Source organism: Cupressus sempervirens, chromosome 11 (assembly GCF_028749045.1).
Source record: "Cupressus sempervirens isolate cs-2001-9-10 chromosome 11, ASM2874904v1, whole genome shotgun sequence".
In the NCBI taxonomy this organism is placed as follows: Eukaryota; Viridiplantae; Streptophyta; class Pinopsida; order Cupressales; family Cupressaceae; genus Cupressus; species Cupressus sempervirens.
In genome coordinates, this window is record NC_143128.1 from 216,896,090 (window position 1) to 216,903,357 (window position 7,268).

General features: G+C 33.2%; 1 pseudogene; it reads left to right on the forward strand.

Moving 5' to 3' along the window:
- Window positions 1-1,563, forward strand: LOC149528935 (DExH-box ATP-dependent RNA helicase DExH12 pseudogene; annotated as a pseudogene).
- The last annotated feature ends 5,705 nt before the right edge of the window (window positions 1,564-7,268 follow it).

The window sequence follows — 7,268 nt, forward strand, 5'->3', positions numbered from 1 at the left end:
ATGTTCACTTTGGTAGAAAAACAACTTGTAGCCCAGTTGTTCAGTGCAAGGGCAATTTAAGTGTGCATTGCAAGTAGTTCAATGAGTTGGGGATTGTCTTTGTTAGCTCATTTGGTTGTTGTCATGGGTATACAATATTATGATGGACAAGAAAACACTCACATAGACTATCCTATAACTGTTCTTCTCCAAATGATGGGGCGTGCCAGTAGACCTCTGCTTGATAATGCTAGAAAGTGTGTAATTTTATGCCATGCACCTCATAAAGAATATTATAAAAAAATCTTATATGAGCCATTTCCCGTGGAGAGTCATCTAGATCACTTTCTCCATGATCATGTCAATGCTGAAGTTGTCGTGGGTACTATTGAAAGTAAGCAAGATGTTGTAGACTATCTTACTTGGACATTCTTCTATCGAAGACTCGCACAGAATCCAAATTACTATAATCTTCAAGGTGTCAGCAATAGACATTTTTCAAACCACCTTTTTGAGATTATAGAGAGTACGCTGAGTGATTTGGAATCAAGAAAATGTGTTTCCATAGAAGATGATATGTATCTTTCTCTTTTGAACCTGGGGATGATGGGATCTTACTACTATATTAGCTATACCATCATTGAGCTCTTCATCTCATCCTTGTCTGCAAAGACAAAGCTAAAAGAGCTTCTTGAAATTCTTACTTCTGCCTCAAAGTATTCATAGCTTCCCATACATCTAGGTGAAGAAGAAACAATAAGAAACTTGATAAATCATCAAAAAATTTCTATTGACAAACCAAAATATACCGATCCACATGTAAAGGCAACTGCATTGTTGTAAGCTCACTTTTCAAGGCATGTCATAGCTGGCAACCTAACACTGATCAACGAGCTTCTTTCTGCTAACCAACTTCTTCAAGCTATGGTGGATGTTATTTCTGGTAACGGTTGGTTCAATCTAGTTTTTGCAGCAATGGAATTGAGCCAAATGGTTACACAAGGTCTTTGGGACCATGATTTTGTCATGTTACAGCTTCCACATTTCACCAAGGAAGTTGCTAAGAAGTGCCATGAAAATCCAAGGAAAAATATTGAAACTATTTTTGATTTAGTTGAGATGGAGGATGATGAAAGGCGTGAATTGTTACAAATGACGGATTCATAGCTATTAGACATTTCTCATTTTTGTAATCACTTCCCAAACATTGATTTGGCATATGATATAGTTGACAGTGATGATGTGAGGGTTGGAGAGAATGTAATAATGCAGGTCACTCTAGAAAGAGATCTTGAAGGTAGACATGAGTTGGGTCCAGTTGATGCACCAAGGTATCCCAAAGCAAAGGAAGAAGTATGGTGGCTAGTAATTGAGGATTTAAAAATCAATCAGCTACTGGCCATCAAGAGGGTATTGCTCCAAAGGAAGACTAAAGTCAAGCTTGGGTTTATTGCACCTTCAGAGCTTGGAGAGAAGATATATACACTATATTTCCTGTGTGATTGATAGCTTGGGTGTGATCAAGAGTATACTTTCATAGTCAATGTGAATGAAGCAGAAGATGAAGAAAATGCAAAGGAATGAATGTTATTTACCAAGTACCACAGTTGTATAATTTTGCATGAAGTTGATATGGTCAATATATGATGATGGAGAAAGATTGTTTGACAAAACTCTGCAACTCAAATATACGGGCTCACAGAATAAGTTTCATCTAGTAACTTGAATTCTTTTACCATGGGTTTTAGTGATACATGATTTCAGTTAAAAATTCATTAATAAATAGCTCTTTCCATTGGCTTCACCAATCTATGATTTCAATACAACAAATCATTATTGACGCTAATATTAAGATCAATTGTGACATTCTTGCATTTAATGCAACCCATTAATTAGGAATCAAGTCTTTAGCAAACTAGCTAAGTGTACTTGTGGTTACTGTGTTGAGCTTGTAATAACTTAAATAGTTAATACTGTTTTCATAGCGTAGAAGTATCTAGAACCCCCCCTCAATGACCAAATTTTTCTCATGTTCCTCTTTGTGAAAATACTTGAACCTAGAAAGGACCTTGTCCAAATTTACTAAGTCCCTTATAGAAGGATAGACATTGAAAATTGAAAGAAAACCTTTAAATTCTATTGGAAAATTCTCCTGATAATCATCATATGGGATGGATGGAATGAAAGAAACATAGTAATGGAATGAAAGAATATCAATAATATCAAGACAATTTGATAAATTTAATTAGTTAGTTTAATTAATTTCTTAGGAAAAATATATGAGGAACAAAGACATTGCATTAGTGTAGACTATAGTAAATGACTTGGACACTTAGATACCAAGAAATATGTACTTGTTTAAAATTGAAACATTTAAGTCCCATTGAATTCTCAAGCATTACTGGAAGAAGTAAAGTAGAAAAAATTTAAGATATTTGAAGCTTGATAAGTAGGAGATATTTTACACATGAAGTCAAATTGTGATCTTACTGTTAGGATTCATTTCTGTGTTTTTGAGGCAAACAATCATATTATGATTTAGCGGGTAGGTTTATATTAGAATTACAGTTTCAAAAATATCTTAATATCATATGTTTGTACTCCAAAGTTGAGTCCCAAACATCTTTGTTGGTATTTGTGCTTTTGAAGTTTTCTTTTGTGTACATTTTGTGCTGTATTAGTTGGTTTTCTAAATAAAAATTGGTTCCCATATTTAACTTTATTCTCACCTGAGAACTCACTAGTGTTATTCGAAGGAGTTTCAGGTAGGAATTGTAACAAAGCAAGCATGTGTTGAATCAATTTTATTAGTTTCTATGGAGTTTTATACTGATCTGAATTATAACGTTCATGAGAATCCAAAATGTTTGTAGTTTTTTAAACTAAATTTCTGTAAAATGTGCTCCAAAAAAGTACTTTCAAGGATGAAAGTGATGATGATATAGATTTGGATGAACAATTTGGTACTTCAAGCACTACACTAAATGTTCTAGAAGAAAATTTTAGTGATGATGAGATTGTTGAATCAGACATTGAACTTGACAATGAAGGAGTTGTTGAACCAGACAATGACCCCCCACAAAAAGTAAGGTTTTGATTAATAATATTTTCTATTGAAAACTAGAATATGTATGTCATAATACATTCTAAGTTTGAGTTAGTATTGCTTTTGGAGCTTCTACATGATTGATGTTGTTAACATCAACTCCTTAATTAACATATGTAGTTATTCATAGATGGGAAATCCCTCTGTTGAAGTAATTAAAGAGAAACGAGATTCTACCCAAGCAGCCAAGGGCAAAGCAATGGAGGCAATGTCAAATGGTATAACTCTTTGCTAATATAATATGTAGAGTGACTGTCATATATTATTTCTGGAAGGGTATCACATAGATTGCCTTTTACAATTTTTCTAATCTCAGAGTTTCTCAGGTGATTTGGAAGAGGCCATAAACCATATTACAAATTAGTTGGTGATTGTGTCACTTCTTATAGGATCATTGATTGCCAAGGAGGTCTCCCCAACACAAAATCCTCAACTGGCTTTGCACTTGGCCCTAATTGCAACATTCTTTGCTAGGATTTTTCCAGCAAGTATGGCCATTTTTAGGTTGATGATTTACATGTCTAATAATGCAATAATGTCACTATGCAAGCCTCTCAATGTCTGTCCTTCATAGGATTCTTCTTTTATAGAGAAGATACATGTGATTGTACATAATTGAGTGGGAGGCTTGCACTAAAAACTCGTGTAATTCAATGGTTTTAACAAATCCCATATTTCTATTTTTATTTATGTAATTCTGCTTATTTGGGATGGCATGAGAAAGTCATACTAATTTATATAACTATTTATAGTTCATGGACAACACTAGAATCTTTTTTAGTGGAGACAAATAGCTGGATTTTGGTCACTAATAGCATGTGTCACATCATTTATGATTCTACTACAGGTTGGGATTCATTATAGACTTTCTATCACATGCAACTATGATGGGTTTCATGCCTGGAGCAACCACTATTGTTTCTCTCCAATAGCTAAAAGATTTTCTTGGTCTTCAACATTTTACTATAGAGACAGACATAGCGTCTGCCATGAGATCAGTATGGGGATAAACTCACAAGGTATGTTTATATGCAATGAATCAGCAACCTCGTGATTTGAATACATTTGGAGTAAAGAATTCATTCTTGAATAAAGTATATTTCGAACTTATTGTTATTGTCTTCTTGTAATTGTATCGATGTGCAGTGGAGCTAGGAGACCATAGTGCTTAGAATATGCTTTCTCTCTTTTCTACTTATCACTAGTTTAATTGTCAGTATTATAACATAACTTTGTGATTCTCTTTCATTTTTCTATTCATATAATACCTAGCCTTCATAACTACAAGAAGAAACAACATGGAATGACTGATGTCTGATATGGTGTTGATCTATTTTTTCATTCTTGTGGGTTGATCTGACAGAGTAAGAAAAATCCTAAGCTCTTCTGGATATCAGCAGCTACTCCTCTAACATCTGTAATTCTTAGTAGCATGCTGGTGTTCGCTACATATGCTAATAAACATGGGGTTGAGATTGTACAAGTTTCTATCACCAACTATTCTATACTGTCTTGTATTGATTTTTGCACAATGTGTTCAATTCACTCACATCTAAGTATGGTAGAATGAATCACTTATCAAATCACTTATTATTATGATCTGTACATGTTCAGTATCACTACCCAAACAACACTAGTTATTTAGTGAGTTTGAAATATGATGGGTATGGAACAATTTGTTTGATATTATGTCTAATTGTTGTTCTAAACATGATTTTCTGGTCCTAAAATGCATGTTTCTTTTGCTAATGTTTTTGCGAGTGGCTTAAAATAGGTTGGTCACTTAAATAGTGGTTTGAACCCATTGACCATTGAATTCTTTATTTTCAAGGCCAAATATTTAAAGACCCTTGTGAAGTCAATACTGATAATTGGCATCATCACACTCACTAGAAGAGCTAATCCCTTGAATTATGTTCATTGGCTAGTAATTTATTACCTCTGGCTGATTTAAATGAGTCCCGTGCAGGAAGGAATCGTAGTTGGCAGAACTTTTGCACTATTCAAGAACTACAATATTGATGGCAATAAAGAAATGATTGCCATTGGTATGATGAACATTGTAGGTTCATGCACATCTTGCTACATCACAACTGGTAATTATTGCAACGCATTTAATATGTTGAGTTACAAAACATTATATGACTACTCTAAGTCTTTATTGCATTCAAAGCATGCAATTTAGTACAGGTCCTAAGTTTTCATAGAAATCAAACCATGGATTTTGTATTGATTCTAAGATTTTATATTATTCAAACCATGGATTCTAATGTTAATTCTAGGTTTTTATGGCATTCAAAACATGAACTGTAGAAGAATTTATATGGTTTGAAGGGATGCTGCCCCACACTTCTTGTCAACACCCTTGTAGTCAAATGTTGTTGTTGGACTCCTAGGATATTATTATTGGGTAAAGCTTAAACGGTCTTGAATTTTTTTGTTTTCTTTTTCTATTTGGGGTTATGGGTTTCTAAAATATCTCAACAATGAAAAAGAATGTGTTGACCAACTCTCTAGTAGGTTCCTCTTAATTGGGTACTTCACATGGGTTGCTAGACCACAAGGTGCTTCCTTTATTTAGCAAGTGGCAAGTGCTTAACCTTGAGAACCTTGCGGTCTCATTGTTCTTGTCTTCATGCTTCTCGATCTCGTGATCAAGCACCAAAATCTCTGATGTAGAGCCAATGCTTAACTAGTGGATGAGGAAAAAAAGGTGATTGAGGATGTGGATAAAGATAGATGTTATGCAATTGATGCACATCAATTGTAAGAATTATGAAGAGTAGAAAAGTTTTAGCACACCAACAACTTGTTATGGAGTGCGTTGAGCAACTTGGACTGATGTTCAATGTGAATTGCCTGATTGGATGCTAGATAATTTTGTTTGCATCACTAGTACTTTAGATTTGCTTTCTACTTTCCCATAATGAATGGGTTTATACCTGTGTGAATTTGTAAAAAGTGGTCTTTTCCTTTTTCAATAGATTGTCCTTTATCCATAAGAAAATGATATACCTGGATAAGTAGGCATATTAATTTATCTTCATAGGCATATTCATAGGCATATTGGTGACTGTTTGATGTACTTTTTCCTTTTTGTAGTGTGTAGTTTATGTTTTCAGTCCTGATGCGATCATATTTTGCATGGTGGTTCTTTGGAAAGGGAGTAGATCCTAGCAGGGCAAAGCCCAAACTTTAGATTGTTGTTCCTTCTATGGCTTTGGTAGAGCATTAATAAGTTCTGTACTATGCTCAACAGAGTTGATAAAGGTAACAAGAACTAGACTTTGTATCTATTGTATGTATATAAATTGAACTCTAGACTCCATACCATTGACTATTTGTTGTTTTGCAATGTAGATTGCAAGTTCAGGAGAATGACAATAGGCAACTAAAAAAGCATTAGCAGATATATGCTGGGCCTCTGGACCAAGGTCTTTTTTAGTGGCTAATATTCACAAATTGTCTAATTTTAGAATTTTTTGGCTAGTAATTTGGCTAATAATTTAAGATTTGATACAACCTAAATCGCCATAGTTTTATAAAATTTAGTTCTAGAATATTTAGAATCACTCAATAATTTATTTTATTGAAAAATTTAAACTCAAATATTCGTCAAATGATTAGATTTCAGTCACCTAAATATAATATATATTATTCGAGAAATTATATTTATCTAACCAATAATTATCATAATTATTAGTTACTTCAGGGATATATCACAAATATTTAGTTTTCATTGTTGATTTGAAGTATATGTAACGATCCTCATAATATTCTACAAGGTAAAAAAATGTTCAATTTTGATTTGTAATATTCCATGGTGATTAATGAACTTCCTATTATTATTGAGGTTCTTGAATATTTTATACAATAAAATTATGATTCAAAAATAATTGCCAATATTAATCATATTTAGAATAAAAAATTGAGAGACTCGCCAATAAAAATAATTTTGTTTTCTTCAAAAAAATGAAAGATTCGCCAATATTTTATATCTTTTTTTGGAGGTGGCTTTCTTAAAGTTTACCCTACTCTGGACTATGCACTGCAAACTCTTAGAAATGAAAGGGTAAGGTGTTAAATTGTTGTTACTATTTGGTATGTAGTTGTAGACATGCAATATAAATGTTTCACATGGTATCCTTCATTATACAATATACTTTTTGATTGTTTCATTGGT